We start from the raw sequence: 22,157 nt of genomic DNA, 5'->3' as shown, positions 1-22,157 counted from the left end.
ATGCAGTGTTACAGGGATGGTGTGCAGTGGTTCGGATGTTCTTCGGATGGTCGGTGGGGTTTGATGGGCCAATGCTCTCCTTCCCCACTGTTGGGATTCTATTCTATGATTGAGGATAAAGGCTACACCGCCGGGTGTCCTTGGAGAAGGAGCATGTGGTGTGCATCAATGCTCTTGATGCCTTTAGATAGAGGTGGGCAACGCAGAGGATATAGTGCTTTATCTCCACCGCTGCGCCCTCCCCACACTCTACTTTGATTTCGCCCTTTTCTCACTCTGTCACTTGTAATGGTTTGCTTGGCCTGAAATGGGCTTTGTTTGGAAATATTCAATTGGTTGCACAAATGGTTTATTGCTGGTGATATGTCTAGATTAGAGTGGTGCTGGAAAAGCACAGCAGGTCAGGAGCCGGAAAATCAACTTTGTGGCAAAAGCCCTTTTCCAGCACCAATCTAATCTCGGCTCTGGTTTCCAGCATCTGCGGTCCTCACTTCTGCACTGATGGTGATTATATGTTCACCAAAAGCAAAATGGTGTAATGATGATTTTGATGGTGGGAAGGTTGCTGTGATAATATTTCTGGGTCGGAGAAATGGGGAAAAAGAACGCTTCGCAGCTCACAGAATGAGAACTGAAAAGCAGTTAAATCAAACCAAAGGTTCAGACAGGGAGGGAGTATTTCGCTGGAGCTTGAGTAGCTGAAAAGTGAAGAGATAGAATTTTGTTTTACAGAGGTTGAAAGTTTTAAAACTGTTATATTCAGACAGTTTAATTTATTTTCTTTAATTTTATTTGCTGTGCAAAAAAACTTTTGACAACATTTTAAAACCAAAATTTACAAACCTTGTGTTAAAGATAAATGTTAAATAAAATCCATCAAATCATCCCTCACTGAAAACTGATGTGGAAGTGCAATCTTTGGAGAATCCCTGCCCACTTCTTTCTACCCGGGCTCCATGGCTATGTACATACCTGGGAGATAGCAGCAGGAGGAGACCATTCGGCCTTTCACTCCTGCTCCACCATTCAATGGGAAACATCTGACCATCCAGCTCAGTCTCCTGTTCCTTCTGGGTTCCAATCCCCTTTCATGACTTTACCTCGAAGAACTATATCTAAGTCCTCCTTTGGTTTCACTGCCTTTTGTTCCAGTGACGTTGCTGTGTTACTGTGTGGGTGTAGGCAGTGGTAATGTGATGGTGCTGCCTCCTGGAGGAAACACTCAGCATCCCTCATCATCCTGCAGTAACATCAACTGGGTTTCAGCAACTAGAGATAGAAACCATTTCCAGGATATGGGCATCACTGGCTCAGCCAGCATTTATTCCCCATCTCTAGTTACCCTGGAGAAGAGGGTAGTGAGCTGCTGTCTTGTACCATTCACAGCCCATTTGGCGCAGAGAGACGGATAATGCTGGGAGGGAGAGTGTGCAGGATCTTGGCCGAGTGATTCTCTATCCTTGGTTCTTCAAATGCTGGTTAACTTAATCACAATCTGCACATGATTTTGAGATTTCAGTCTGCAAACCTTCACCATCTAGCACCCTGTATAAAGGAATATGTACAGATTAGAAGTTCAGAACAGACAATTCCAATTTCTCTGGAAAATCTTTTTCCCCTTTCTTCCCGCAAAGCTGTAACGCTCCAGCCCACTTACTCTCTCCCACCATTCTGCCTCTGCTGTCCCTAATGAACACCCTCCCCATTCTCATGGAGTTGCTGATAAACAGATCCATGCTACGACTTCCCGTCCCTGGTTAGACTCTGCACCCTTTCTGGGTTCACTTCCTTTCCCTTCAGTTGCTGCAAGTCAATAATGTAACAGCAGAATGAAACACAAGGAAACAGAAAGGGTGGTGTCAGATCCTGGACAGAAGAGGAACCTTCAGGCTGGGAGAATGGGTCAGATCCTTCCTTGTTTCCCATTGGTCGATGCCCAGTGTTATGACGAGTTGAGGATGGCCTTTCGCCCCACATGGGTGTGGTGACACTTTGACATCCCCACTCCCCCAACCGATATTTTCGTCCTCCAGCCAATCACAGTGTGAAGCACTTTCCGCTAGTTACCCCAAAGCACATGCTCCAAAATCGGCCCACATTCGGTACATTTACAGTGTCAGGCTTCCCCACACACGTGTGATCCCTGCCTCAGGGATTGTGGGAGTTATAGTCCCCATGAATCCACTGCAGCTCTGTCTCTGGAAAGTGAATGAAAAGTGTGGACTGGAGGGTGTTGTGTATAGGATCCCCATTCAGACACAGAGGACATATGGGCTGTCACTGTGTTTTACTGAGACACCTACTTCCACAACCTGATTTCTGATGTAAAGAACACAGATTCAGCCAATTGCGGGGTGGCGAGGTTAATAAAGGGGAGCAGATTTTAACCAGAGGTGGCTCAGTGGCGAGCACCACTGCCTCACAGCGTCAGAGACCCGGGTTTGATTCCAGCCTTAGGTGACTGTGTGGAGCTTACACGTTCTCCCCATATCTGCGTAGGTTTCCTCTGGGTGCTCCAGTTTCCTCCAACAGTCCAAATATGTGCAGTTTAGGTGAATTGGCCAAACTAAATTGCCCACAGTGCCCATGCATGTGCCAGTTAAGCCATTAAACATGGGAAATGCAGGGTCACAGGGAATAGGTGGGTCTGAATGGGATGCTCATCATAGGGCTGGTGTGGACTCGAAGGATGAATACCCTGTTTCTGCCCTATAGGTATTCTATTCTATTCTCAGGAAGAAGAATGTACCTATCTCAATGTGTTGTGAATCTGTGGAATTTCCTATTCAAAATGCGGTGGATATCTGGACAATGAGCAGATTTAATGAAGAGATACAGATGTTGAATTTATAATGAGATGAAGGGTGAGAGAGAGCAGGTGGGAAAATCCAGCTGAGACCGAGGTGAGCTCAATCATCATCGAAAGGTACATTGTCTCTCCTGTTCCCAGTGTTCATCTTCATACGGTAATAACTGGAAAGCTGAATCCAAAAATCATGACATTCACCCAAGGAGATTTTCGGAAAATGCAGGATAATCAGGTGGATTAGCGTTCCAAACTTAGATAGTGAGGAAGTGTGTAGGAGATAATGATTTTGCAATTTTAAACTCAGGGGAGACAGTGATTTATGGTTTTAGACTGTGTCGTACTTTCACACCGTCCAGAATACTCTGTTGTGTATATCTATCCTATATTTTATTACAAAGTTAAGGTCACTGATAATGAAAACCAAAACACCCTGGAAACATCCCCTCAACTTGTAATCTGATAAAGGACCTGTGATAAGTATGGATGAATTTAGAATACAGCTGGAAAGCGGAAAGATTAAATCCAGTCTCAAGATCCTGTGCTTAAACAAAGGAGACTGCAACAGAATGAGACAGGTGTTGGCTAATGTAGACTGGAAGCAAAGAGTTTACGATGGGGTAGTTGACGGCCAGTGGAGAAATATCAAAGCAATTTTTCAAAGTGCTCAGCAAAAGTATATATCAGTGAAAAGGACGGACTGTAGGAAAAGGAGTAATCAGCCATGGGTGGCTCAGGAAATAAGGGAGTCTATCAAATTTAAATAGAAGGCATACAAATTGGCAATGATCAGCGAGAAACTAGGAGATTAGAAAAAACTTTAACGATCAACAGAAAGCTAGATGGGATTGGGGATAAAAAGTGACGAGTAGCTAACCCCAGGGCCAGAATAGCAGTTGATACTGCTAGAGGGGAATATGTGGCCTTTGTAATTAGATTACTTACAGTGTGGAAACAGGCCCGTCGTCCCAACAAGTTCACACCGACCCGCCGAAGCGTAACGCACCCAGAAACATTCTCCTACATTTACCCCTTCACCTAACACACAGAGTCGCCAGAGGCGGGAATTAAACCCGGGTCTCTGGTGCTGTGAAGCAGCAGTGCTAACCACTGTGCCGCCCACTAATTATTGAAGTACTTAACTGAAGAAGTCTGTCATCATAGAGATAGACCTGATAAAGTTAAAAATTACGCCGTGCTCGGAAAGCTAGTGCTTCCAAAAAAAAAACCCTGTTGGACTATAATCTGGTGAGATTTATAACTTTGTCCACCCCACTCCAACACCGTCTCCTCCACATCAGAATCCTGACAGACAATCCCACTGAAACTGAAGCGCCTGTCAGGTACTGAAGTGAGCCACGGGGGGGGGGGGGGGGGGGGGGGGGGGTGGGGGGGCGGTGGGGGAGGGGTGCGATGTTAAAACAATGTGCTGAATTGAACTAGACTTTTTAAACTGCCGTTGCCATGGAGATAATCCTGATAAACAGCCTCCATTCAAAGCTACAAACTTTGCTAACATGGACTTGGCTGTGTCGCGGTAATTTTTCCAGACACACTGACATTTGAAATATTGTCCACGGACAGAATACACACCTTTCCTTCCAGATGAGAAGGCCAATGATATTCAGATCGGCACGGATCCAGTAACCATCGGGTTTGAACATGAAGCTCAATTTGAATTTTCCATCCAAAACTCCACCCTTTCAGTACCCTACAACAGAGAAAACAACTCATCACTATTAATACAGGATGGAACTTTATAAGATAATGATAGTATTAAATTGTAGTTTCCTTGTTCCCCCGCCCAAAGCTTTACGTCTCAGTCTCACAATTTCTCTCTCTTGTTAACTGAAGACCAAACCAATCTCCTCACTCCTTCCCTTCACACCCAGTTTTCACAATCTCTCTCCTCTCCTTGAATTCAGTTACCTAGCTCTTGTCTGCAAACTAAGAACCAAATCAATGATTCTGACTCAGAGCCTCCCGGGTGTTGATGATTCCTCCCCCCAGGTCCCCGGGTTTCCTTCCTGGTCGGAACCACATTGGGGAAAAATCAATCTGGAACCTCTCATTTATATTCCCCACCTCCACCCTCTGATGAGAACCATCCTGCACACACTGCATCCTGCACACTGGCAAAATCACATCTGGTTGAACTGAAATGAAGCAAGTTAGAACTCTAATTGCAGGCCCATCCTTGTCCCTTTCCATAACATTCCTGAATTTTCATAAAATGTGTTCTGTTAACTTTCTGCAAAATCCTCCCCCAGTGAATTTGATTACCTCAGAGTACAAGGCATCTGGATCACATGGGCAAATGGACTGAGGAGTTCAATTTAGAAAAACATGCGAGGTGCTGCATTTTGGAAAAGCAAACCTTAGCAGGACGCGTACAGTTAATAGTAAGTTCCTGGGGAGTGCTGCTAAACAAAGAGACCTTGTTATGCAGCTTCATAGTTCCTTGATAGTAAAGTCGCAGGTAGATAAGATAGTGAAGGTGGCAGTTGGTCTGCTTGCCTTTATTGGTCAGTGTTTAGTATAGGGGTTGGGAGGTCATAATGTGGCTGTACAGGACATTGATTAGGCAACTTTTGGAATATTCCATGCAATTCTGGTCTTCCGATCAGAAGGATGTTCCCAAACTTGAAATAGGTCAGAAAGGTATTACAAGGATGTTGCCAGGAGTTTTACCTGGAGTGTCGGAAACTGAGGGGTGACCTTAGAATACTGAGAATACTACATTCAATTATCGTCTCCCTGATTTCAGAAAGATGTTACCACAATAAACTCAACCTCAATAACAAGGTCCTGGGAAATTTTGACGAATAAACAGACCGTGCAGTGTGGGTTGATAGTTCCTTGAAAGTGGGGTTGAAGGTAGACAGGTCGGTGAAGGTGGTGTTTGTAATGCTAGCTGTTATTGGGCAGTGCATTGAGGATAGGAGTTGGGAGATCATGTTTCGGTTGTACAGTTTATTGGCTCGGCCACTTTTGGAATTTCCATACTGCTTTCAATTCCAGTCTCCCTGCTATAGGATGGATATTGGGAAACTTGAAAGAATTCAGAAAAGATTTACAAGGGTCTTGCCAGGATTGGAACATTAGAACCATCGGGAGAGGCTGAACAGGCTGAGGCTATTTTCCCTGGATCACTGGACGCTTGAGGTGGCATTGTAGAATTTTATAAAATTATGAGGAGCAACGATAGGGTGACTAGTCATGGTTTCTTTTTTACCCCGGGGTATGGGAATCTAAAAGTAGACAGCATAGGTTTAACATGAGAGGGGAAAGACTTCAAGGGGATTTGGAGGCTTTGGGGAGGGTGAAAACTGGTTTGCCAGGATGCTGTCTGGATTGGGAGAGGTTGGAAAAACTTGGATTTTTATCTTTGGCAAGTCAGTAGCTGCGGGGTAACCCGAGAGGCACAGACAGAGTGAATAACGTGAATCTTTTCTCCAAGGTGGAAGTGACAAATTCTACAGCCACACATTTAAGGGGAGAGGGGGCAGTTTAAAGGAAATGAAAATCAAAACAACTGCAGATGCCGTAAACCAGGAAGAGAAACAGAAGTTTCTGAAAACGCTCGGCATGTCCAGCAGCATCTGGGAAGAGAAATTCGAGTTAACGTATCTGAGGAAGGGGACCAGTCCCGAAACAGTAACTGATTTTTCTTCACAGATGCTGCATGACCTGCTGGGCATTTCCAACAATATCTGTGCAGGTTTAAAGGGAGATATGTCAGGCAAGTTTCTTAAGCAGAAGGTGGTTGTTGACTAGAGTGTACTCTCCTGGGAGATGGTAAAAGCAGAAACAATCACAACGTTTTTGAGGCATTTGGGCAGACATAAGCAGGCTTGGGGTGGCAGGGATATGGATCATGTACAGGCAGATGGAATTAGTTTGGAATGGCATCATGATCCACATAGACACGGTGGGCCGATTATTCCGGTGCTGTAACTGTTACGTTTTCCAAAGGGAAGAATGTCTTTTGAAGAAGTAACAAAGGATTGATGAGGGCAGAGCGGTGGACATGATCTACGTGGACTTCAGTAAGGTGTTCCGCATGGCTCCTCATGGGACACTGGTTAGCAAGGTTAGATCTCATGGAATACAGAGGAAACCAGCCATTTGGATACAGAACTGACTCAAAGGTAGAAGACAGAGTGGTGGAGGGCTGCTTTGCAGACTTGAGGCCTGTGACCAGTGGAGTGTCACAACGATCGCTGCTTGATCCACTACTTTTCGTCATTTATATAAACGACTGGAATGCTAACATAGGAGGCATGGTTAGTAAGTTTGCAGATCACACCAACATTGGAGGTGTAATAGACAGTGAAGAAGATTACCTAAGAGTACAATGGGAACTTGATCAGATGGGCGAATGGGCTGAGGAGTGGCAGATGGAGTTTAATTTAGAAAAATGTGAGGTGCTGCAGTAGGGACTTATACACTTAATGATAAGGTCCTCGGGAGCATTGCTGAACAAAGACACCACGGAGTGCAGATTCATAGCTTCTTGAAAGTGGAGTCGCAGGTAGATAGAATAGTGAAGGCAGCATTTGGTATGATTTCCCTTATTGGTCAAAGCATTGAGTACAGGAGTTAGGAGATCATATTGCGGCTGCACGGGACATTGCTTAGGCCACTGTTGGAATAATCCATACAATTCTGGTTGCCTTCCTATCAAAACAATATTGTGAAACTTGAAAGGGGTCAGAAAAGAATTTCAAGGATGTTGCCAGGACTGGAGGATTTGAGCTACCAGGAGAAGTTGAATAGGCTGTGTTCCCTGGAGCGTCAGAGGCTTGCAAAATTGAGGTTTGCAAAATCATGAGAGGCATGGATAGGGGAAATACACAAGTTCAGATGGTTGGCATAGTCTCATGGGTCGAATGGCCTGCTTCCACACTGTAGGGATTTGGTCACTGAGTATAGGAATTAGCTACAGTTGTGACTGTACTGGGCATTGGTGAGGCCAGCTTTACAATACTACATTCAATTCTAATCTCCCTGATTTTGGAAAAAAATGTTACAACAATAGGACTCAACCTCAATGACAAGTTCCTGGGAAGTGTACCAGAACAAAAGCACTGTGCAGAATGGGTTGATAATTCCTTGAAAGTGGGGTCGAAGGTAGACAGGTCGGTGAAGGTGGTGTTTGGTATGCTAGCTGTTATTGGGCAGTGCATTGAGTATAGGAGTTGGGAGATCATGTTTCGGTTGGACAGTATATTAGCTCGGCCACTTTTGGAATCCCCAGACTGCTTTCCATTCTGGTCTCCCCGCTACAGGAAAGATGTTGGGAAACCTGAACAAGTTGATCAAAGATTTACAAGGGTGTTCCCAGTATTGGAACATTTGAACCATAGGGAGGGGCTGAGACTATTTTCCCTGGAGCAGGAGATGCAGTGGGATGGCTTTATACAACTTCATATAGTTGTGAGGAGCAACAACATGGTGACTAGTCAGTTTCTTTATTCCCAGGATAGGGGAGTCCAAAAGCAGAGGGCATAGGTTTAAAGTGAGAGGGGAAAGACTTCAAGGGGACCGTAGGGACAACTTGCTTGCTACATGCATAAATGAGCTGGTTGGCATGGACGATTAGGACAGAGGGTTTGTTTCCATTCTGTACATCTCTGTGACTCTGTTTTACAAAACTTGAGGAGAGTTTCAGAAAATATCTGCAAGGCTATTGTTAGGACTGTGGAGTTAAAGGGAAAGGCTGAATAAGCTGGGGCTTTTTCCCCAGAGCGTCAGAGACTGACGGGTTACCTTACGGAGAAGCACAGACAGGGTGAATAGCCAAGGTCTTTGTTTCCACCCAGTGTCGGGGAGTTCAAAACTATAGGGCGTTGGGTTTTAGGTGAGAGGGGAAAGGTTTCAAATGGACCTGAGGGCCAAACGGTTCACTCAGAGGTTGGTGAGCGTATGGAATGAGATGCTATAGGAATGACGAACGCAGGTCAAATTAAATTTAAAAGGTGTCTGGAGGGGGACATGAATAGAAAGTGTTCATGTGTGATATAGGCCAACTCTCCCAAATGGAGCTGGATCAGGTTAGGATATCTGGTCGACATGGACGAGTTGGACTGAAGTGCCTGTTTCCGTGCTGGATAACTCTCTGACTCGAAGTGCCTCAGCAAAATGGTGGAAATTCACAATAAAAACAAAAAGTGCTGGAGATCCTCAGCGGGTCAGGCAGCATCTGAAATGGTGACAGATGCAGGAAACATTGCAGCCTGGAAGTAGTGTTGAGATGATCACACCAAGCATTACAATATCGATTACACGCTGAGTGCCAGAACGTGGGACCAGAATAAATAGGTGCTGGATGACCAGCATGCATACAATGGGGATGGAAAGCAGACGTTCTGGGTCAGGACTATTCATCAGGACTGACAAAGAGTCCCGACCCAAAACATCAACTTTCCTGCTCCGCTGATACTGCCTGACCTGCTGCACTTCCCCAGGTCCACATTGTGTACACTCTGTCTTCCAGCAATGCCCACATCTTATCCATCCTGGTCATTGTGTTCAGGCCAGGCAGCATCAGTAGTGCTTGGTGTGTCCATCTCAACACTTCTTCAAGTGCACTATCTACCTGCACCTCTACTTTCGAGGAATTATGAACCTGCACTGCAAGGTCTCTTTGTTCAGCAACACTCCCCAGGACCTGACCATTATGTGTATCAGTCCTGCTAAGCTTTGCTTTTCCAAAATGCAGCACCTCACATTTATCTAAATTAAACTCCATCTGCCACTCCTCAGCCCATTTGCCCATCTGATCAAGATCCCATTGTAATCCGAGGTAACATACTCCATTGTCTGCTATGCATTCAATTTTAGTTTCAAATGCTAACTTACTAATTATATCTCATATGTTCACATCCAAATCATTGATATAAATGACAAAAAGCAGAGGGCCCAGCACCGATCCTTGTGGCACTACACTGATCACAGGCCTCCAGTCCAAAAAACAATCTACCTCCACCACCCTCTATCTTCTAACTTTGAGCCAGTTCTGTATCCAAATGGCTAGTTCTCCCGGTATTCTGTGAGATCTCATCTTGCTAACCAGTCTCCCATGGGGAACCTTACCAAACGCCTTACTGAAGTCCATAGAGATCACATCTACCACTCTGCCCTCATCAATCCTCTGAGTTAATTCTTCAAAAACAGCTCAATCAAGTACGAGACACATGATTTCCCACACACAAAGCCATGCCGACTCTCCCAAATCATAGAATATAGACAAGTACAGCACAGAACAGGCCCTTACGTCCACGATGTTATACCGAGATTTAATCCTAATGTAAAACATAGTAACTTAACCTACACACCCCTCAACTCACTGCTATCTATGTGCACGTCCTGCAGTCGCATAAATGTCCCCAATGATTTCGCTTCCACCACCACCACTGGTAACGCATTCCAAGCATTCACAACTCTGTGTAAAAAACTTACTTCGGACGCGTCCTTTATACCTTCCTCCTAATATCTTCATAGTATGACTTCTCAAACAAGTTAATCCTGCCCTGGGGAAAAGTCTCTGTACACCTCTCAGGTCTCCTCTCTTCCTCTTTTTCTCCAGAGAGAAAAGTCCGAGCTTATTCAAACTTTCTTCATACAGGAAGCCTTCCAGTCCAGGAAGCATGCCGGTAAACCTTGTTTGCACCCTCTCCAAAGCCTCTGTACATTTCCTGTAGTATTGAGACCAGGACTGGACACAAACTTCCAAGTGTGGTCTCACCTGGGACTTGTAGAGCTATAGCAAAACCTCACGGCTCTTAAACTCTATCTCCCTGTTAATGAAAGCCAAAAAAACATTTGCTTTGTTAACAACCCTATCCACTTGGTTGGCAACTTTGAGGGATTTATGTACTTGCACACCCAGATCCCTCTGTTCCTCCACACTGCCAAGAATCCTGTCTTTAATCCTATACTCAGCATTCAAGTTCGCATTTATCCAGCCATTTCTCAGCCCAGCTCTGCATTCTGTCTATGTTACGCTGCAGCCTGCAGTAGCCCTCTATATTATCGGCGACACTTCCAATCTTTGTGTCATCGGCAAATTTACTAAGCTAACCATCAACCTCCTCATCCAAGTCATTTATAAATCCTACAGACACCCAAGAACGGAGCTCTGCGGGACCCCACTCAACACTGTCCTCCAGACAGAATACTTTCCATCTACAACCACTCTCTGCCTTCTGTCAGCCAGCCAATTCTGAATCCGGATACCCAAATCTCCCTGTGTCCCATACTTCCTGACTTTATGGATAAGCCTACCATTGGGAAACCGAACAAAAGCCTTGCTGAAATCCATTTATAACAGATCCACTGTTCTGCAGTCGTTGACCTGTCTTGACACGTCCTCAAAGAACTCAATAATCACACTATGCTTTGACAAATTGTCATAAATTCTATCCCTCAGAATTATTTCCACAACTTTGCTGACAACAGATGTAAGACGGACTGGTCTGTAATTGCCACCGATTTCCCTATTTCCCTTCTTGAAAAGAGGAACAACATTCGCCTCCTTCTAATTCTCCGGGACGACTCCTGTAGAGTGAGGAGGCAAATATCCTCGCCAGCAGCTTAGCAACCTCCTTTCTCGCTTCCTGGAGCAGCCGAGGATAAATCTGGTCTGGCCATGGGGACTTATCAAGCTTAATGTTTTCCACAATTTCCAGCACATCAATTTCATCAATCTTGATCTGTCCTTGCTTTTCTAAATACATGTAAATCCTGTCCCTCAGGGTACCCTCTAACAACTTGTCTAGCACCGACGTCAGGGTCACGCGTCTGTAGTTCCCGGGATTGTCCAAACCGCCTTCCTTAAACAGTAGCACCACATTAACCAACCCCCAGTCTCCTGGCTCCTCAGCTGTGACTATCAATAATACAAAAATCTCAGCAAGGGGCCCAGCAATCTCTTCCCTGGCTTCCTACAGAATTTTAGGGTACACCTGATCAGATCCTGGGGATTTATCCACCTTTATGCGTTTCAAGGTATCCAGTACCACCTTCTGTGTAATATGGACATTTTTCAAGATGTCACCATCTATTTCCCGACATTCCATAACTCCCATGTCCTTCTCCACAGTAAACAATGATGCCAAATACTGGTTTTGTCTCTCTCCCTCCAACTCCATCCTTAACCCCATTCGCCAAAGCTGTATCCTGTCCCCTTTTTGCCCTCCTGATTTCCCTCTTCAGTACACTCCTACTGCCTTTATACTCGAAGGATGTTTTGGATCGGTATAAATGCAAAATATTACATCTTGATTAAAAAAAAGGCAGGATTTACACTCATTAAAAGTCAGGCCATGAGAAGTGATATAGAACAAAGAGACCTCGGTGTTCAGATTTTTGAAGTATGTGTCACATGTAGACAGGGTGGTTAAAAAGGTGTTTAGCACATTTATCTTCATTGCTCAGACCTCAGAGTAGAGGAGTTGGGACGGGATGTTGAGGTTGTACAGGATGTTGGGGAGGCCTCTTCTGGAATACTGTGCCCAGTTCTGGTTGTGCTGTCATGGGAAGGATATTATTAAACTGGAGCGGGTTCAGAAGAGTTTTACCAGTAGGTTAATGGGAATGGATGGTTTGAATTTTAAGCAGAGTCTGGATAGGCTGGGACTTCTTTCACTGGAGCGTAGGAGGCTGAGGGGTGACCTTATTAGAGATTTAGAAAATGCTGAAGACTATCAGTAATGTGAACAACAGGTGCCCTTTCCAGGAGGGGGTGCGATTCAAGACTGGGTACATACATTTTAAAGTGAGAGGAGGAAAGCTTTAAAACGACGTTTGGGATTTTATTTTTTTGTTTTTGCATAGAGAGTGGTTCACGTGTGGAATATACTTGCAGAGGATGTGGAAGCTGTGAATACAATTACAATTTCAGGGTAGCACAGTGGCTCAATGGCTAGCAGGGCTGCCTCACAGCACCAGGGACACAGGTTCAATTCCTGCATTGGGTGGCTGTCCATGTGGAGTTTGGATATTCCTCCCCATGTCAGCGTGTGTTCCTCCAGGTGCTCCCATTTCTTCCCACAAGCCACAGATATACAAGGTAGGTGAACTGGCCGTGCTCAATTGCCCATCGTGTTCAGGGATGATTGGGTTTAGTGAATTAGTCAGGGGTATATGTAGAGTAAAAAGGGTAGGGGAATGGGATTCTAAAGAGGAAAAAACATTTGGACCCGTATATCGATCGGGAATGCTAGGATGGATTTGGACCAAGTGAAGGCAAATGCGATTAGTTCAGATCAAAATTATGGTCAACACGGACTGGTTGGACCACAGGGTCTGTGTCAGTGCTGTATAACTTTATGACTCTTACGCTCCTACCTCTGTAAATTCCTGTGTGCTCGGAACTCTCCCTGTCAATGCCACCTCATCCAGCCTTACAACTCTTCCATATCTCAATAATTCCTCTCCAGCCTCAAACCCCAAAAATTTCTATCATAAATATCTATCTTTGTAACATCCTCCATCCTCAGAATACTTTCCAACTTTCATGCCCTCCAGATTTATTATGCTCCCTATCTCTAATCCCCTCCCCTCTCTGAAAACTTTGCGATATGTGCCTTTCTTTATTTCCAGCCTCCAGGACACCCAATTTTTATTTCTCACTTGATGATGGCCCTTTCTGATTCCTGAGCTGAGCTTCTGAATTTCATCTTAAAACTCTCCGTCTCACTTACCTCCCAAAAACATCGACCAACCATGTGTCATCTATTCTAGTATCACCTTTTCTGACCCGATGTCCAATGGAGCCTGTCATATTCCTGTCATAAACATCTCAGCTGTATACAGAACAGAAAAATACTCTGGTGATCCATCTGTGAGAAAGGAAACTACCACCGAACTATCCTGATCTATTTTCCAGTACTTGTGGAAAAGTCTCCTCTATCATGGCATCACAAGTGCACACTAAATACATCTTAAATGTTTTTGGGATTTGTGTCTCCCACCCTTACAGACAGTGAGGTTTAGTGCAACTGTTGTTCTATAATGACATTACCCACAGGAACACAGAGCAGCTGGGTCTGTGCAAACCAGAGATCGCCCACACATTGGGAAGGATGGCAGGATCCCTGAGAGGGGGCACAGGAGATTTACCAGGATGGTTCAAGGCATGGGGGATTTTAGTTGCAGGAACATGGGTGTTAATGGTACAGATCAAGAATATCCATCTACAATAGATGGACTCTCCTTTCTAACCTCTCCCCTTGCCTGGGCTGGGTAACCTTCAGGTTAAACCCACCACCAGACATTTCTCCCTAATGAGAGAGCAGTCCTATGGTCTGGGAGGACAATGCTGCCTTTCCCTTTTACACAGTGATGCCACTGTACCCCGGGGGTGGGGAGAGGGAATGCTGAAGGTGGGGGATGGGACACCACTCAGGCACAGTGCTTTGTCCTGGAGGATGTTCACTTTCTTTAATATTGTTGGGGGCTGCACTGATGCAGGCAAGTGGAGAATGTTCCAACACAATCCTGATGTGTACCTTAGAGAGAGCAAACAGACATTGGGGAATCAGGGGTTTGGGGAAACTGAGGTTGTTCTCCTTGTAGCAGAGGAAATTGTGGCTGCCCTGTGACAGAGGGGTTTACAGAAATTATACATTAGAATAATCAACCTTACACTCATCAGCTCATCATAAACTGTTGACAAGACATATATGAAAGACTTGGGGGAGATCTATTGACAGGATGGTTTGATTGAAAGGAGAACTTTTATGCATCAAATAGGAATGAGCTGGAACACAATACTCACAACTAAATGCAAATATCCAGGTCCTGATGAATTGAGTAATTCTGTCAGAGTTTGGTGTTACAAATACTGAGGTTACCATCTGAATGTCCACCTGTAATACAAGTTTATAAAATCCGTCACTGTCAGATCAGGTTAGAAACCGCACCATCCCCTCCTCCTGGCCCAGGATGACTGGACACATTACCCCTTGTGGAGGTCAGCAGTCAGTTCAGGGGGAAATGTATGTGGGTTTCTATCAGTTTCCATCTTGGGACTTCATGTGACTGAACAGGGCAGATCTTTGACACATGGGAGAGAATGTTCCAAGTGTTAGTGAGATGTGGAGAGCAGGATTTGCTGCTTCTTCTTTCCTTCTGTGCTGCCGCTGTGCCTCATCAATAACACATGGGGGGGGGGGGGGGGGTGAAAGGCTCATGCAGCTTCAGGGGCAAGTTGTCACCATTCTGACCAGATAGGCAGTAAGCTCCTCCCAGTCATTCCATAGAGTATCCCTTAAAAGACAGCAACTCTGTATGCTTCCCACTGCCCAGTGTTCCCAGGAAAAGTTTAGAAGAATGATGGGGAAAATCTCCTAGGAAAGGCATAACAGTAAAGTTCCAAAAGGATTATAAACAGTTTACACAGAGGGATTCATTGGAGAAGTGGGCAACAAGTTGGCAAATGGAGTATCACTTGGGAAAATGTGAAGTTGTTCATTTTGGAGGAGATAATAAAAAGAACAGAGGACTATTTAATTGGGGGAAACTGTAGAAAGCTGCACCACAAAGGGAGCAAGAGGTAAATGTGCAGGGAACAAAGCAAGCTAGCACAAAGTTACACCAGGTCATCAGGAAGGGGAATGGAATATTGCTCCTGATTTCAAGGGATTTGCAGTATAAGAGTTTAAAGTATATACCTGAGAGCAACTTTATGCAGTGTGAGTGAGACCACATCTGGAGTAATGAGAAGTTTTGGTTCCTTTATTTAAGGTAATACATCACTTCATCGGAGGCATTCAGAGAAGGTTGACTGGGATGATCCTTGGTTTGAAGGGATTCTCTTTGAAGAAAAGGCTGAAGAAGTCGGGACTCTACTCACTCGATTTGGGAAGAATGAGAAGTGAACTCTTTCAAACATATCGGCTTCCTACGGGCGAGGGGGAGACAAGCAACATTTTACAGATTGGAATTCCTGGTGCTTGTGATTGTGTAGATGTCTGAGCAGAAGGTCACCTTGGGGTCAGAATAGCAGAGCAATATTGTGAAGAGTGTAGTTTTGCCTCAGTTCCCAGTGAGAGAGGGGGGCTCTGCAGTAAGGGAAAGGAATTTGTAATAGCAACTGAAGGCAATGGGTTGAACCATTGCAATGTTTCATTGGAGGAAATTGCAGCTAATCGAGTAGTGGGAGTGTGGCAAACAGTTTGATAACAGAATAACAGTGGAGCAATGGAGAGGGATGATGGGGAGGTAGAGCTGGACATGGTCAGTGTACATGTGAAACCTAACAGTGGTTTTGGACGATGTCACCTCCTGGCAGTATGTAGGTGAGAAACTGAAGGGACCAAGGATAGATCTTTGAGTTACACCAAATACAAGGAATTCAGAAAGCAAAGGGAGAGTGGAGATGGAGAAGGATTTTCCAACAACCTTGAAGTCAAATATTAGTTAGTAGCAGAATGGGTGAGCAGGACATAACTAGAAAAGACAGACAGAACAAGGAACAATATCTGTGAATCGGTGAGGGGGAGTGATGATGATGATGATGATGAGGAGGAGGAGCCTGACTCTTCATTCTATTTCTCCATTCGTGAGATAACCCAACCCCACCCTAGTCTCAGCTCATTTACTGAAATACTTGTCCATCCCTGTGTTATCTCCAGACTTCATTATCCAAACACACTCCTGGCCAGCCTCCCACATTCAACTTACATATAATCTCAAGAATATCTTAAACTCTACTGCCCAAGTGTTTGCTTGCTCTATAACTTGTTGATCCAACAAAAGGCTCCCGTTTATAAGCAACTTCAAATTCTCACTCAATGTACTTCCTGGCTGTGAACATCCCTGTCTCCCTGCACCACACAACCTGTGAGATCTCGACAACTCATTTTCTGTCAGACTCCCAACGATGTGTTTATTCATTGCTTCACCGGATTGGCTGTTTCTACTGTTGCCAAGGCAACACGGTCTGGAATTCCTATCCTAACCCTTTCATATCTGTTTTTCTCCTTTAAGGTATTCCTGAAAACCTGCTTATTTGGCAATTCTTTTGATCACCTGACCTAATATACCCATCTGTTGCCTAATGTCAGAAATTATCAATAATATTTCTGTGAAATTATAAAAATGATAAAAATACGAACTGTTGTTGATTTGCACATACATTTGCAACTTTTCTCTGTCGCTGAGTGAATAATCTGTAACATCTCTTACCCAACCACATTGTGGGAGCACCTTCACCACACAAACTGCAGCTGTACAAGGAAGTCAAACATCACCCTCTCCCCAGGCAATGGGGCTTTGGCATTAATCACTGGGATCTGTGGAAGGAGAAACACAGTTGATATTTCAGGGAGTGCTAAATGCATTACAGGGAATGAAAATGTTGCAGAATTTGATGGTCAGAAATGGAAGGAAAATGCAGTCTTTTGTTGTAAAAAGGAATTATTCACTGGCAAAGTGATTGTGGAAAATTCAGACCGTTTAGAGAGCAGCACGTTGTCAGGGGTTGGGCAACAGAGGAAAGTTAACTTACAAAAGGTGTGTGAAAGGAACAGTAAAACACCCTGTTTCCCAACACTTTAACTCCCCTTCCCGCTCCACCAAGGACATGCAGGTCCTGGGCCACCTCCACCGCCAAATCCCAGGCATCTGATGCCTGGAGGAAGAACGCCTCATCTTCTGTGTTCGGATCCTCCAACCACATGGGATCAATGTGGATTTCACCAGTTTCCTCATTTCCACTCCCCCCCATCTTATCCCAGATCCAGCCTTCCAACTCTGCACCACGTTCTTGTCCATCTTCCTTCCCACCGATTGGCTGCTGCCTGACCTGCTGTGCTTTTCCAGCATCACACTCTGACATTGAAAACACCCTGACTCTGACACTCTAAACCCTGCCCTATCACTCCCTGCCAGGCAAAGCTGTGCATGTGTCCCCCTGCAGCTTGCCCCTCACAAAGTTGGCTGCCACACACATGTCCCATGAACCACTGCCCCCAATAAAGGTGGCGGCGCTCACTCGCACCATTCACCATTTGAAGCATTTTCCCGTTTGCCACAAACACGGTCCTGGGAATTTCAGATTGGTGTTTTCCGATGTGCACTAAGTTCTGTAAAACGTCTCAGCACGTTCCATTAAAATGTCCTTCTCTTCCTGGTCAATGTGTCTTTCCTTAACCCTGCCCTGCACCTTCACACATTCCCAATGCCTTGGTCACAACACACACTGTGCTGCCAGTGAAGCTGATCACGTGGTTGCTTATAGCCACGCCCCTCATTCACTCCGATTGGTTGGAGGACCGACAGGCACTGCCTGGTCTTCCAGTCCCAGCCCCATCTTCTTATAAGAGGTATAAGAGTGAGGGTTCATTCCTGTTTCTCCTGATGTCAGACATTAACAACAACTACCTGCATTTTATGGAGCCTTTCACACTGACAATTCTCCTAAAGTGTTTCACGAATGCTGATTAAAGAGAACAACGTTAAGATACATATTAAAGGAGGACAGAGGGGGTTAGGAAATATATTCAAGAGGTTTTTTTTAGATTAGATTACTTACAGTGTGGAAACAGGCCCTTTGGCCCAACAAGCCCACACCAACCCTCTAAGAGCAACCCACCCAGACCCAATCCCCTACATCCAACACTACGGGCAATTTAGCATGGCCAATTCACCAAATCTGCACACTTTTGGACTGTGGGAGGAAACCGGAGCACCCGGATGAAACCCACATAGACACGGGGAGAATGTGCAAACTCCACACAGACAGTTGCCTGAAGTGGGAATTGAACGCGGGTCTCTGGTGCTGTGATGCAACAGTGCTAACCACTGTGCTACCCATCTGCAGCTCCAATCGTGGAGTGATGCATGTGGGGAACAACTTACAACGGAGACAGTTAGTGGTTAACCACAGCTTAACAACCCCACGTCCTAGCCCCCTACCCCACACACTAGGCCTTGTTCTCACAGCCTGTCATTACACACTACCTATGGTTAGCCATTAATAGTCTCCATTAACAGCTAATCACCCTCCCCCAGCCAGATCGTTATCTACTCCTTTATCCAACCGTTCTTCTCGCTCTATCCCTACCTGTCCTTTACTCCTTACATCCTCCCCTAAACCCTACCTTCTGCATATAAACCAACATTTGTTCTCACAGTAACATCAGCTGTGAGGAAGGGACACCGGATCTGAAACGTTAACTCTGATTTCTCGTCACAGATGCTGCCAGACCTGCTGAGCTTCTCCAGACCTCCTGGTTGTTGTTTCTGATTTACAGCATCTGCAGTTCTTTTGGTTTTAATTTACCGGGAGTTTGTAATTCAGGTCCAACAGCCTCTGTCCCAGTCTCTGCTGTCTCTCCCACCCCCACCCAGTGACACTGCACCTGCACAGCTCATGGACAGGTGTTGTCTTGCTGGCCACACCCCTCATTCACTCCCATTGGCTGCAGGACCGCACAGACTCTCCTCCCATTGGTCTGGAGCTGCCATCAATCAAGCCATCCCCCATTGTGAGGTGAGTGGTGGGCTCCTCGCTCTCTCTGCCTTGGGATGAGCTTCATCATTCACAGTGAATAGGGCAGTATCACAGAGCACAGGGGCTGGGGGCTATTCAGCCCATTGGGGCTGTACGCTCTCCCTCTGGAGATGCTGCAAATCCGTCCCAACTCCCCTCGCATTTACCCACAGCCTCCCAATCTTTCCGTAAAAAGTAAAATTGCAAATCTGTTTGAGAACACCTGATGAATCTGTGTCCACCCGCTGTTCAGACTGTTCCAGATGCTCAGAATGTTCTCAGTAAAATATAGGTCACATATTCACATTATTTTCCATTTAACTTCAAGTAGTTACTAATATTGTGACACTGTTAACAATTCCCCTCTCTCTGCAAATTAAAATATCCTAGAAACAAATTTGCACCTTGTCGAAATCACTGCTTAACCTTCTCAGATCCAAGAATTATCTGTGCTGAGATGTACAGCTCAGAAACAATGGACCAATTCGCCCATGCCAACTAGGAATCCTAAACTAACGGAGTCCCACTTGCCAGCTATTGGTCTGAATTCCTCAAAACCCTTCCTAATCACGTACCCAATCGGATGCCTTTTAAATGTTGTAATTGTATCAGTCTCCACTACTTCATCTGGCAGCTCATTCCATTCACACACCACACTCAGCTTGAAAACGTTGCCCCTTTGATCCTTTTAAATCTTTGCCCTCTCAACTTAAACCCACGAGGTCTTGTTTTGGACTCACCTAACCTGGGGAAAAAAAGACCCCAGCTGTTCACCATATCCACGCCCCTCGTGATTTTATAAATCTCCCAAACGTCACCTCTCAGTCTTTGATTCTCAAGGAAAATTAACCCCAGCCTATTTAGCCTCTGTGTAGCCCAAATCCTCCAACTGTAGCAAATCTTTGTAAATCTTGTCTGAACCATTTCAAGTTTCACAACATCCTTCTCAGAACAGGAAAATTCGAACTGAAAACGGAATTCCTGAAATGGCTTTATCATAGAACAAAGAACATAGAAAAATACAGCGCAGTACAGGCCCTTTGGCCCTCGATGTTGCGCCGACCCAAGCCCACCTAACCTACACGAGCCCACTACCCTCCATTTGCCTATCCAATGCCCGTTTAAATGCCCATAAAGAGGGAGAGTCCACCACTGCTACTGGCAGGGCATTCCATGAACTCACGACTCGCTGAGTAAAGAATCTACCCCTAACATCTGTCCTATACCTACCTCCCCTTAATTTAAAGCTATGCCCCCTCGTAATAGCTGACTCCATACGTGGAAAAAGGTTCTCATTGTCAAATGTCCTATCCAGCCACAATATGACGTCCCAGCTTCTGTATTCAATGCATTGACCAATAAATATAAGCATACCAAACACCACCTTCACTACCTGCCGACCTGCGACTCTACATTCAAGGCACAATATACCTCTTTTTTCAGCAACACCCCCCAGGAACTTACCATTAAATACATTAAGTCCTGTCCTGATTTGCCTTACCAAAATGCAGCAGCTCACATTTGTCTAAATTGAACTCCATCTGCCATTCCTCACTCGAATGGCCCATCTGATCAAGATCCTGTTGTATTCTAAACTAACCTTCTTCACTGTCCACTACACCTACAATTTTGTATTTTCTGTAAACCTTCCTCATATATTCACGTTTATTTAAGGACCCAATATCCATTCCTGCAGCACACTGCTTTTCAGAGACTTCCAGTCCACAAAGCAACCCTTCATCACCACCCACTGTCTCCTACCTTCAAGCCTGTTTTGTATCCAAATAGATAGTTCTCCCTGCATTCCATGTTATCTAACCTTGCTAACCAGTCTGCTCTGTGGAACCTGTTCAATGCCCATATAGTTCCTGAGATGCTGCCTGGCCTGCTGTGCTTTGACCAGCAACACATTTTCAGCTGTGATCTCCAGCATCTGCAGACCTCATTTTTTTACTGTCTTCATCAATCTTCCGAGCACTTCTTCAAAATAAAACTCAATCAGGTTAGAGCGACAATTTCCCACGCACAAAGCCGTGCTGACTCTCTAATCATTCCTTGTCTTTCCAAATACATGTAAATCCTGTCCCTCAGAATCCCTTCCAACAACTTGCCTGCCACTGACTTCAGGCTCACTGTTCTCGTGTTCCTTGGCCTTTTGTTACCACCATTTTTTTAAAAAAAAGAATGGCACCCGTCTTCCAGCACCTCACCTGTCACGAACGATAATACCAATATGTCAGGGAGGGGCCCAGCAATCACTTCCCGAGCTTCCCACAAATTTCTGGAATACACCTGATCAGGTCCCAAGGCTTTATCCACCTTGATGCAATTTAAGACATCCTGAAACTCCTCCTCTGTAACAGACACTTTTCAAGTTATCACTATTCATTTATCCAAACTCTCCAGCTTCCACATCCTTCTCCAGTGAAAAAAAGACATGGAATATTAGAGGTGCGAGGTAGGAGCGAAGGACTTCTGGGAAGGTGAGTCTAACTCAGTAGCTGATAGAGTAGCTCAGACTGAGCTGTCTCAGTCCTCAAGGACAGAACTGTTCAAATGGGGTTTGCAGCAGGTGGTGAGGGAACCAGCAGAGGGAAAAAGATACTACACCTTATCGTTATGAATCTACCAGCTGCAAATGCATCTGTCCATGACAGTATCGGTAAGAGCGACCATCCCACAGTCCTTTTGGAGACAAAGCCTCGCCTTAAAGTTGAGAAAAAACCTCCCTTGTGCTGAGTGGTACTATCACCGTGCTAAATGGGACAGATGTAGGAACTCAAACTGGATCTCTCTGAGGCACTGTGGGATAACAACAGCAGCAGAACTGTACTCCAGCACAATCTG

General features: G+C 45.1%; 1 long non-coding RNA gene across 2 annotated transcripts; it reads right to left on the bottom strand.

The window, feature by feature from the left end:
• Nucleotides 1-854: 854 nt before the first annotated feature.
• Nucleotides 855-17,104, bottom strand: LOC132812950 (uncharacterized). 2 transcript variants are annotated; one of them, XR_009643873.1, is made up of 4 exons: nt 17,003-17,104; nt 14,592-14,682; nt 4,400-4,517; nt 855-1,545 (listed from the first exon to the last, which is right to left on the bottom strand). It is a non-coding gene; the product is annotated as an uncharacterized LOC132812950 (long non-coding RNA). The 2 variants fall into 2 exon arrangements; XR_009643874.1 differs by lacking the exons at nt 855-1,545; nt 4,400-4,517 and adding an exon at nt 12,268-12,339.
• Nucleotides 17,105-22,157: the final 5,053 nt, after the last annotated feature.

This window comes from Hemiscyllium ocellatum, unplaced genomic scaffold (assembly GCF_020745735.1).
Source record: "Hemiscyllium ocellatum isolate sHemOce1 unplaced genomic scaffold, sHemOce1.pat.X.cur. scaffold_313_pat_ctg1, whole genome shotgun sequence".
Lineage (NCBI taxonomy): Eukaryota > Metazoa > Chordata > Chondrichthyes > Orectolobiformes > Hemiscylliidae > Hemiscyllium > Hemiscyllium ocellatum.
This window is presented reverse-complemented; position numbering and strand designations above follow the sequence as displayed.